The sequence below is a fragment of the Ambystoma mexicanum genome, chromosome 1p, assembly GCF_040938575.1.
Source record: "Ambystoma mexicanum isolate Mex_15411 chromosome 1p, UKY_AmexF1_1, whole genome shotgun sequence".
NCBI classification, from domain to species: domain Eukaryota; kingdom Metazoa; phylum Chordata; class Amphibia; order Caudata; family Ambystomatidae; genus Ambystoma; species Ambystoma mexicanum.
Genome location: NC_090921.1, coordinates 535,185,189 through 535,197,190, shown reverse-complemented (window position 1 = coordinate 535,197,190; position 12,002 = coordinate 535,185,189). Strand labels below are relative to the sequence as shown.

The following is a 12,002-nucleotide window of genomic DNA, read 5'->3' as shown; positions in this document are numbered from 1 at the left end:
CTTGCAGTTGTCTAGATGGTACTGCTTTCTTTACCTGTTCAATCACCTTCGTGGTAATAGTCCCAATAATCCTATCGGGTGCAATGATCGTTTTTGTTTCACTTATTGGATTGTCTAAATTCTGTTGCTGGGATAAAGCATCAGCTTTACCGTTTTTCTTCCCGGCCTAAATGTCACCACAAAATCAAATTCATTGAAATATTGAGACCACCTTAATTGTCTTTGACTCAAAGATTGAGCTGTCTTAAAGTATTGTAAATTTTTATGATCTGTTACTACCACAACCTGATGTTTTGCTCCCAGTAAGTAATGCCTCCACTCAAGGAATGCTGATCGGATAGCCAATAGTTCTTTATCAGTGATGGAATAGTTTTGTTCGCATCCAGACAATTTCCTAGAGAAAAATGCCACCGGATGGAAAACTCCATTCTCATCCTTTTGGGAAAGAATAGCTCCTATGGCCACATTGCTGGCATCTGTCTCCACCTGAAAGACCCTCTCAGTGTTTGGATGACTAAGTACTGGAGCAGTGGTAAAGGCTATCTTCAATTTGTGAAACACTTTTTCTGCTTCAGCACTCCAATGAAATCTCACTGCCTTTTTGAGTAATTGTGTAATTGGAGTAACAATGTTTGAGAAATTACTAATAAACCGCCTATAAAAATTAGCAAAACCCAGAAAAGACTGAACATCCTTTATGCATTGTGGAGATGGCCAATCCCTGACGGCCTGCACTTTTTTAGGATCCATCACAATTCCTGTTGCCGTCAGAATGAAGCCCAAAAACTCCACCTGGGTCACATGAAAGGCACATTTCTCTAGCTTAACACACAGTTGATAAGCTTGCAACCTGTGCAACACAGCTTTCACATGCTGCACATGCTGCTCTAGAGATTCTGAATAAATCAAAATGTCATTTATGTACACTAACAAAAACATCAAGAAAGTCATGCAATACCTCTTGCATAAAAAACTGAAAAGCCGCTGGAGCATTACATAAACCAAAAGGCATAACCAAGTATTCAAATAACCCAAACTTTGTCCGAAAAGCGGTTTTCCACTCATCACCTTCTTTTACTCTTATCAGATGATATGCTCCTCTCAAGTCCAACTTAGTATAAATCTTGGCTGTCCTTACTTGATCTAAAAGGACTGCAATCAAAAGCAATGGGAACCTGTTCTTAATTGTCACCTTATTTAATGCACGGTAATTTATGCAAGTTCGTAAAGTGCCTTCTTTTTTTGGAACAAAAAACAATGGTGAGGAGACTGGGGACGTAGAGTGTCTTATAAACCCCTTAGCCAACATCTCATCCAAATAGTCACGTAAATACTTATTTTCTTTTTCAGTAAGAGCGTAAATCCTGCTGCAAGGTAATTTTGCCCCTTCCTCAAGATCAATCACGCAATCATATGGTCTGTAAGGTGGTAACTGCTCTGCTACCTTTTTGTCAAATACCTGGACAAACTCTTGATACTGTGACGGAATCTCTCCACTCATGACCCCCACCACCTGATTGTCCAATCCATTCTCTACCATAAATTGGACAGGTCCTACTTCTGGTACCATATGTGCCTGACAACTTTCCTCCTCAAACCACAAGACTTGTCTTACCCAATCAATCCGAGGGTTATGTAGCACCAACCATGGCATACCCAAAATCAATCCGAACTGTGGGGCTGCAATTAAATCAAACGTGATTTCCTCCTTATGCCCAGATGTACAAATCATCTCCATGACTTGTGTCCGTTTCCGGATGGGCCCTGATATTAGTGGTGAACCATCCACAGATTGCACTCCCTCCATCTTCTGTTTATCAACCAAGGGTAATCCCAACCTTTCAGCAAATGAAATATCCACAAAATTGCCTGTAGCCCCAGAATCTACCATGGCCATCACTTCTTGTTTAGTACACGCAAAATATAATGTTAACAGAATGTATAAATAAGAGGTTTTACTTCCCATTGTATTTGCCACTAATCTTGGGAACCTGAATTTGTTTGGGCCTGACACCTGTGTTCCCCCTAAGGTCGGCCCAACTCTTTTCCCGACTCCTTAGTACTCTTTTCTCCACCCACCTTCTTTTGCGGGGTGTTGGGCTCCATTTTTGTATGGGACCTATTCTATACCCAGAACTAGGCAAACACGTTTTGCGGTCCCTAAACATGGCCGCCAGAATAAACATTGAGGCAGGACTTATTTTTCTCGTATTTACAAGGGTCGGCGGTATCCATCGCAGACCACAATACGATCGGAGGACACTCCGGTAAGAGGTAAGACCCTTTTGAACAACCCATTCTTACATGGGAGGGTTCATAAAGATGCCTCTCCGCATTCTTTTCACGTACCAGCGATTTAACGCTGCGCTCACAGACAAGTTTTCATTCACATCATCCCTGTATTTTGTAGTCCACATTATGCAGCTAATCTTATTCTAAATTAGTTACATGAGTATCAACTGGGAATTTTTCTATCATGAGGCCCCTTCATAAATATATGGAACCAAGATGTGCATGAGATTGGGGATCTTCAACCCGATGAGTTTATTTGTGATTATCCATCACTACTAGTCCTTTTCTTGGTAACGAATGAAACCTTCTAGCACCCAATTGAACTGTTATTGACACCATCTCATGGCAAACCTGTATGAACCCGAAGTGCCCGAGGTTAAACCTATCTTGTTATCTCGCTATACTGCATACCAAATCTGAGCCCAAAAACTAATGGATTCACCCATAATCTTTCTACACAGGTGGGATTGAACCCATGATCTCTAATTTCTCTGCATTATGCTGTCATATACGAACATGAAAATGGGTAAGCAACCCACTTCACTATGCTACAACATCACATGACTTGTATTTTTAAATCCTTTCAACCAACCATTTGGCCAAAAACCATGCACTGAAATAGGATTCCTAGAAATCTAATTGTAATAATTATTGTGCCACCCCCCCCTTCTGATTATTGTTTCCTCGCATTTCCCCACCTCCTCTTTTCCTCACCTCTATATTCTTTTGAGTTAACTAATCACCGAATATAACATGTACATGCCTAATCTCCAGGGATAGGAGTGTTATACTTTGTATCAGTGCCAATATCATAATCGATGCGTTGGGGGGAAAAAATGGGTATTAGTGACCTCACTGACTTTCTTTTCTTTCTCTGTATTGTTTCATGTGACTGTACCACTCAGCCTGGATTTGAAAAAGGCACTTTCCCTTGCCGAAACACGCGTCCTCCAATAAGGCTATAACACTGGAAACTTTTCAATAAAAAGAAAACGCCCAAGCAATTTGCTCAAGACGTCTTCATTACATTATTTCATGGCGCACAAACCATTGTAAGCTTACCAAACCACTATCAATTTTCAACAAACGGAGTGGGGGGGCTCTATGTATCCGTTCTAGCTTACACGGATGCAACAACTGCTCTGAATAGACTTTGATCCTAGATTCAACCCTATTCTAAACATATTCATCTACAACAGGTCGCGAGGTAGCATAGGTGTCTACCAAAAAGTCCCTCAATAGTTATTCACAAACCATTATACACCATGACTCACCCAGTCGGATCAAAACCAACAATGGAAAACAATTATCCTACAACTAAGGACCCAATGAATCCTAGAGTGGACCCCACCAGACACCAAACCACACAGCACAAAACACAGCACAACACACAGAAGCCAGCAACTTCATAAACCGAGAGGCGAGAAGTGATATGCAACAAAGAACAAGAAAAGAAACACACACACTACCGTCTTCTCAGCGTACGATCCATTGCGAAGCACAAAATAGAAATGTATGACCTCTTAAGCGAAGCGGGCACGGACATGCTCTTCCTCACAAACATGGCTATCGACAACTGCAAAACAATCGGCCACAAAGCCATACCCGACATCTTCAAACTAATACCATCTAACAGAGAAAACCAAAGAGGATGAGGAATCGTGCCAGCACACAAAAACCACATCTGCTCCATTTCACTGCAGTCAGCGGACATAGAAAGATGGCGAGACCAGAGGGTCACAAGAAGGGAAGTACCCGTGACCTCTAACCGAAGACCAGGAACTAATGCTGATCAAACCTGCACAGTGTGTCGGAGGTACCCGGGGCTCTCCCGCATCGATAACCCAGGTGGGGAGGAGTGAATGCCACAGTGGTACTGTCCTTGGCTCCTACAAAGCGGCATCAGAAAAAGACAGCACAGCCAGTGAGTTGAGACTGATACCAAACCGGCTTTGTTTTGAACCAAGGTTGCAAGCCAATGCCTCACACACTGTTCTCCTTATGCAATGTTATAAGGATAACAGTGTGTATTGGCAATGAGCAAAGTGAATATAATTGGAAACCAAGGGAATTACTTTTGGGAGACCAAGTGAAATACTGTATACAGAGTGGTCCGGCGCAACGTGTGTGCTCATTCCAAGTTCTCCATTAGGTATCCAACTGAATGCCAAGTTAGTATTAAAGTGGTCCTGCAATGGGTGAAGCTAAATCCTATGCACATTCGAAAGTCTTCAATAAACCAAGGTGAACTATAATTGGTCTGAGCACGGCTGACGAAGACCAATTGAAAAGGGGAAGGATCCGAGCCTGACTGAGGGGGATGCAGGGTGAACCGTGAGTCACTCAATATTCTCTGAACTTTGTGAAAAGTAGGATCTGAGCCCGACTGAGGGGGATCCGCAGTAACAATCATAAAATAACATGGATCTGAGCCTGGCTGTCATGATCACTGGGATCCATTGTCACATCACACCCTCCCACACACTGAGGACCAATAGGATAAGGGAAATTGATGGCTGGACTGCCTTATGGCATGCCTAGCGCTCATCGAGCCAATCAATTGGTAGGTTAAATGCTAGCATTTAGTTCTCCCAATATGGCTGACCACCTGGCCTTCACGTTCCGTTTGCTTCAGTTTAGTACGCGTGGGTAGGCTACTATTTAAATCGCACCCACGTGTGGGCCCAGTGCTTCGCATTACTTCTGCTATAAGCAGCATAACGCTTACTGCGATCCTCCGGTGTGCGCAAGCAACCTGAGAAAAACAAGACACAAGGTTAGTGTAGGAAGCCTTCAGAAAACCCTTCCCAAGCCCTGTAACACTGACCCGCTAAGCCGCTCCTTCCTGCAGACGGCCTCCACCTCCTACAGCGGAATCCAAAGCTCTGGAGCATCTCCATCATCCGTCGGCTTCTCAGCTCCCCCTCCAGGCCGGTTCTTCAGCTTCCTCCATCGTCCGTCGGCTTCCCAGCTCCTCCTCTGGTCCGGCCTGTAGAAATGCTCTTGACCAATCGGCTATGCAGCTCCCTCCTTGGTCCGGCTCAGCACCTGCAAGGAAGAACAAGCAAAAGACAAAGCATCGGACAGCAAGTAAAGAAAGGACACTGAAAGCACAGGGTAGCACATGCATAGAAAGAACATTGTCATTGATAGTGACTGTGAATACAACAGTTTGAACACTAAAAGGACGTTGAACTTCAGGAGCATAACTGTATCCATAAGCCACAGCAGCCCCTGGCTTCTCCAGTGAGGCAACTGCAGCAGAAAATAGAGGCTCTTAGCCACAACACAAGCGCCCTTGCAACAAATAGCACGACGGAGAGCCTCCTATCTTAAAACAACAGGTGAGCGGTGTCCTTGGGGGAGAAAGGGAGGCAAGAGGGTAGAGGGTTCACCCTGGTCTCATATACTCCGGACACTCTTGTTCTCGTCTTGGTCAGGCGCATCACACTCAGCACACAGGGAGGGGTTATTCCAGCATAGCAAGACCACCAGAAACACCATAGGGTCCAGATGCTCCAGCAGCGTACAAGGTATGCGTTACACCAGCTGAGGGGGATACAGGGTGAAGAACCCATGTTGTTCAGAAGAAGAAAAGAACTGTGTATCGTATTTTTGTACAACAGACCGTCTGAATCAAGAGACTGATGAGAAAGGAGACTTGGGCACAGAAGGCCCTGTTGCTGGAAATAGAATTGTATTCTCGTGTTGAAGCCAGAGTGTGTGCTTTGCTCGAGCAAACCTCCTTGCCGCATGCTGAAAACGTGGGCAAGGGAGGCCAACGGTCCGATCATCCGGACATAACATTTTGTGAACACTTCTTTCTTTTTCTTGAACATTACCCACACTATTTGTAAATTAGCAGTAAGGATTGGCAATAGGTTTTTATAGTAGAGGCTCTTTTATTTTGACAAGGCTTCACTCAGACTGCATTATTATTATTTGATGGACGTAGCTTGCTCCCATCTGTAGAGTTCAGTTTAGAAATGTGTTCATCTCACCCATGTGAAAGTTCAATAAACATCCTTGAACTGTGGTCACTTGAGTATTGTTGATACCATGCCGTCCTTACATTCCTCTGTGATGATGTCCTGGGGTCACCAGAGGAAGTTACAGTCCTCAGCCACGACCCTGTTAATTTATTTATTTCTGCAATGTTTGTCAGATACCTGTATCCGACAAACATTGCAGAAATAATAAATTAACCAGGTCGTGGCATTACAGTCCTCAGCCACAACCCGGTTAATTTATGTATTTCTGTATCCCATGCTTCTGCGCTCCATGCTGCTGCATGCCATACTTCTGCGTGCCATGCTGCTGTGTGCCGTGCTTTTACAGTACTTACCAGAAGGCTTAAACTTTGCACTTTTGCAGCATTAACAAAAACCTGGTCTTACCGAATCCATACCAAGCAATTTCATAATCCATTTTAGAAAGGATTTGCTCTGTTTAGACCAGGGTTGTCCAATAAATAAATTAACTGGGTCATGGCGGCCGATGACTAACACCACGACCCGGATAATTTAATTATTTATGCAATGTTTGTCAGACGACCCGGTTAATTTATTTAGGAAATGTTTGTCGGATATCCGACAAACATTGCATAAATAAATAAACCGGGTTGTGGGGGGGGGGGGAGGGGGGGTCGTGGCTTCCGGGAAGGCTTGGGCTGGTTCAGGACCTGCCTTCTCACCCACGCTTAGTGGGGCTTCCAGAACGGGCCCAACCCCTGCCCTCTTGCTTGCAACTCATACTTACCTTGCAGGGGAGAATCTGGGATCACAAAGGCAGATCACCAAGGGTGAGGCTCACCCATTGCACATCAGATTTGCTGACCCCTGCGATGTCCCCAAATGCGGGATACTCGACTGCATTATTTCTGGTAGTGGGGGACTGCGTTCACGCTTTCCCCCAGATTTATTGGTGGAAGAAAGAAAAAGTAAAGTGTGCGAGTAGGTTGGTTGCACACAGAGCCCCTGGTCTTGCGGCAGAATTTATTTTGCTGCAGTCAAGGGGGCCAGCACTGAGCAGCTCAGGTCCACAGCATTCACTGGAGGGGTGAAGTGTGCAGGCCCCTAACCCCAGACTTGTACGCCCCATGATATCAGGGGCCTGTGTTGTTCTTGAAGCCATCCTGCCTTAAGAAGGCCCAGACAGCTCCTGGGGGTGAGGGGCTGGCTGCCAGCTGCCTGCCACCAGCCCCGTCCGAGCACCGATCGGGCCTTGCCTTCACAGCGTTGTAGGCCTGCTAGGTTGGTTGCACACAGAGCCCCTGGTCTGGTGGCAGAGATTCTGAGTGCACTGCCAGTGCATGCCCACACACTGTACTACCACTGCATACCCACACGCTGCACCGCCAATGCATGCCCACACGCTGAATCTCTCACAGGGGATAGCTGGTGGGCCCATGACAATTCCCAATAGCGATGCCGATATTCAGCTTGTTGTAAAGGAAAAACTGAAAACTTTTGTGCGGTCAATGCAACTTAATAGGAGAATAGGTTATCAACATGGTGTCGATTACCTGCTCCTCCTGCTGCATCAGATCCTACTCCCACCTCTGCCTGATTTGCTCCTCCTTTCACCTCGTCATGCATCTGCTACTCAACTCCTCCTTTACACCACTGCTATTGCTCCCAATCCTCCTTTGATCTCTCCTTTCTGTTCCTCTACTTCAGCTCATACTCCCAAACCTCCTGTTCCTCTCCTCCACTGGCCTTCTCCTCCTTCTGTTGTGGGATACTTTTACCAGCCTAGCAGAACTCCTACACCACCAAATTACATTTTCAGCAGTTACAAGAAGAGTGGCTGCGCTGGCTCTGCTGAGCGCTATTCCCTTGCATTAAAACTGCGTTTTGCAGTTACAAAAATAATGACTGAGAATGGCTGCCAGTGTTTTCTTCATGTGCACCAAAGAAAATAATCCAAAAGGCAGCACTGCTATGCTGCCAGCTCAAACCTTCCCACGGAAAAAGAAAATGTTCTGCATTTAAAATGACTGTGCACTGATGCCCTTTCCATCTTTTAAACATTACACAGTTTGGTTCCAGTAAGACACATCCATGTTCATCCATATTCAGGGTGTACACCAGCTAATGGGGGGCATTCCTCACTGAATGGCATGTTGGGTCAGGCAAAATCTGTGAAAGAGCAGAGAACTTCACTCCAAGCCGTACAGCAAATGCTTTACTTTTTGCAACAAAATAACACAGGCAAACTCTTCAGAAGAATCCCTCTCTCTCTTTGCTTATGTCGGTTTCATAGGACCCTTGTGTTGGACAGATTTCTGTGTATTAGAAATTGACCAGGGCTATAAATAATGTTCAGAATATAGATGCGAGAGAAAGCAGCATTTGTGAAAGTGACATCCCAGAAGAATTAACCCACGTGTAAAAGGGTGCTTTTGACAAACAAGAAAATGCCTTTTACAAAGTGAAATGTTAAACTAAGGCCCTGTGTTTGCATAGAAATGTGACGGGGCCTTGCTTTAAACATATGCATGATATTTATTTCTAAAAGACTTGCTTTCTGGTTAAGGAAAGAAAAATAAATAAATGTACTTTGAGGCCAGCAGAACAGGTTTGGCAGGCCCTGGCTTCAAAGGGCCCTGCCTTTCCTGGGAACAGAATCATCTTCCCTCAAGTGGACCATCCCACTGGAAACTATGAATGTGCCAAACGGGAGGATCTAGCACCCTCGTCAGACAAAGCAGCACTGCTCCAGCATTAGACAATGGACTGCCAGGGCACATTGAGTTGAGGGGAGGACTATAAAAGGCAAAACCATGGCAACACGGAGCTAAACTGACCAGGGCCTGACATTTGGCTGTGGCCTGGAAAGGAATGCCCATATTTGGAAAACAAAGCCAGCCCAGTCGATTTCATAGACTATTCAGTTTATGTCATTTATTTCAGTAATCAAAAGATATTAAGGTGAAATTATGATCATTTTAATGTCATGTTTGCGCCACTAAAATAAGATGATATAGGTTTTTCTAGCATGTTGGGGGCGCAAAAGCCAGGAAAATGTGAATTCTGGAGAAAACATGCATGGTACAACTTTGAAAGTTAATGAGAACATGACCAGTGATAATATGTATACATATATAAAATTGTACAATTTTGGGTGAACTCTTGTCCATGGAAATGGCGAAAGATTGCCAGAATGACTAAACAGCATCGCACCGTCTTGGGATTTGGATCAGCATGTGTCTTGTAAGATATGTAGTCTGCCTGTATAAGTTTCTTGATGAGAACATTTGCAAATATGAGTGTTTTGTCCCATAACTGATTCTGGCAAAAGTAACTTTGGTAGAACAAAGCACATTGTAAAAAAACACCCACCATAAAACTGAGTCACCTCCTTCAGTCCAATCTGCTTCCAGGGGGGAAGTGACATCCACAGCTGACCTATCCGATGTTAAGAGGTGTGTCTAGCTTGAGTCAGCCCCATAGTAAAATCCTCTGATGTCATACTCCTTATATAAAGGGGAGGCATAGGGAGCTCTGGACTCTCTGCTGACCCAGCTCCAGCGCATCCAGATATTTCACATTCACCCTGCAAGATTCCAGATTCCACTGCCAGGCCAGAGCTAGCTGACCCATTCCAGGCAGGGTCACTGATCCAGAAAAACCCCACAAAAATCCCAATAATTCAAGGAGAGCCCACCTGATGCACCTCGCTATCCAGTGACCAGACTAGGCCCAGCTGTCCCCTTCTAGGAGAGCCAGCCACTGTTTGCAGTAACCAGATCTTGCCTCGCTGTCCAGAAACCCGATCCGCTGTCCAAGCTACCCCATTCAAGTGCTTGTTATATTTCCCTTCACCATTAACCACAAACTGCATCCCTTGCTTTGTTACCTTGTATTAGGTCTGATCCCATAGAGATCCTATAACTGCCCTAGCAAAAATCCTTAAAATTGTCACAATCCTCTGTGTACCTTGTTTTTAGCCACATCTCTAGTGATCTGCAAGTGTTAGCGCCATTCTCTCCAACTCATTTCAGTCCTTGTGCAAGTCCTTAGTACTATTTTGAATACATTTATGAATTCCCCCATGAAAAGGTACATGGCGTGAAGGGGTTAAAACTGCAGCTTAACCCTTCTCACGGGCGGCGTTCCTCTTTTCTAGCCACTAAAATATAGACTCAGTAAAACTTTTGTCCCGTGAAATTATTCCCGTTTAGAAACCGAGTTTCCTTTCCCGTTAAGAATCTCATACTGTCATCTCTCCAGAGTTATCCTTTCACTTTCTCATTATACCTGTGATGTGCCTTTGTCCCTTAGCATCAAAACCACATTCCGATTTGAGTCTGGATAAACCATTTTCCAAGCTGTTTTGTCTTTTTAAACCTGTGCAAACTAAGTAAATGTAATTTCTCCATGTGCCATTTGGCTGCACTGTGTTTTTCCTTCCAAAGTCGATTTTCTGAACTGTATGCCCGTTGTTAGTACATTGCCTTGTAGTTTTTGCTAGTGTTCTTATATCTCTGATACTGCTATAGTCATTTCTACCTCATTCATTCAACGGCACATGTAAAACAAGTATTTAGTAATTCCGAGCGCTATCTTGCTAAATTTTTAAAGGTTTTCAATCCGATTTTGCATCCCATTCAGGGGTGGAAGGTCGGATTTTCATTCTGTTTGTTGTCTAGTTTACCTGACTCCTTGCTACTCCTTTCTAACCACACAAATGTTGGTTAACAGGGGTTTGAGGGAGCGTTGCAGGGGGAAATATCAACTTTGGTACTATCAGAAAATAACTTCCAAAAAAGTAATCTTGCCTGTATTCAATTGTGCATTATATATCTTATGTAACAAGGTCAAACTAAGTGTTTTCTATCAAATTACAGTGTAATGATCACCACACTGGTGATTGCTGCCCTATATTAAATGTGTGATTTTCGTTGGAATTTAAAAATAAATATTGTATCATTACACACCGGCCTGGTTCATGGTCCATTGTGACCTGGGGTGTTTGTAAAGGTGGGTGTGAGACGGGTTGGGTGCCTTCTCAAACTGAATTCATAATAAAGAAAATAAGTGTTTTAATTGTGCGCTGCATCCCTGGCCAGTAGAAAGAGTCCTGGTCTGGAGTGTACCGTGCCTTTGAAATCCTTAAACTTTTCTCAACTCCTGTTTTCACCTCACATTTTGCCCCCACGTTCTCCTCTTCTCTTTCTATCTGCTCAACGTCACAGCCTCCATCCTCATATCCTCTACCAGCCTCTCCTTTCTTCAACTATCACTCCTACTTTTTCTCGAAACTCCTGCACCTCTGCTTTTCCTGTGTCAGGTTCTACACTCCAATGTAACTGGAAAGGTCATTCAGTGAGGGTCCACCATCTTGCATTGCTCTGAAAGAGGACTCATGCACACAGGATTCCACACTGGTTCCCGAAGGACACTACGGCTTGCTGAGTAGCTTCCCTGCAGCCTATCTTCATCTGTGATGCACCAGTAGCATCCCTGCAGCCGGTAATAGCAAACTTTAACTTCCTCTGGTGACCCCATGCAAGGGGGTCACACGACAAAGGTACAGTCCTCAGCCACTACCCGGGCCTCAGCCACGACCCCGGTTAATATTTATTTATGCAATGTTTGTCGGATACATGGGCACGGCTTATTGATTTACGTATGCAATGTTTGTCGGATACAGGTATCCGACAAACATTGCATGTATAAATAAATACCCCGATTAACATCACACAC

The 12,002-nt window shown here is 44.4% G+C and overlaps 1 non-coding gene across 1 annotated transcript; it reads left to right on the top strand.

The window, feature by feature from the left end:
• The first annotated feature begins 7,042 nt into the window (after positions 1-7,042).
• Positions 7,043-7,206, top strand: LOC138462153 (U1 spliceosomal RNA). The gene has a single exon (XR_011264761.1). It is a non-coding gene; the product is annotated as a U1 spliceosomal RNA (small nuclear RNA).
• The last annotated feature ends 4,796 nt before the right edge of the window (positions 7,207-12,002 follow it).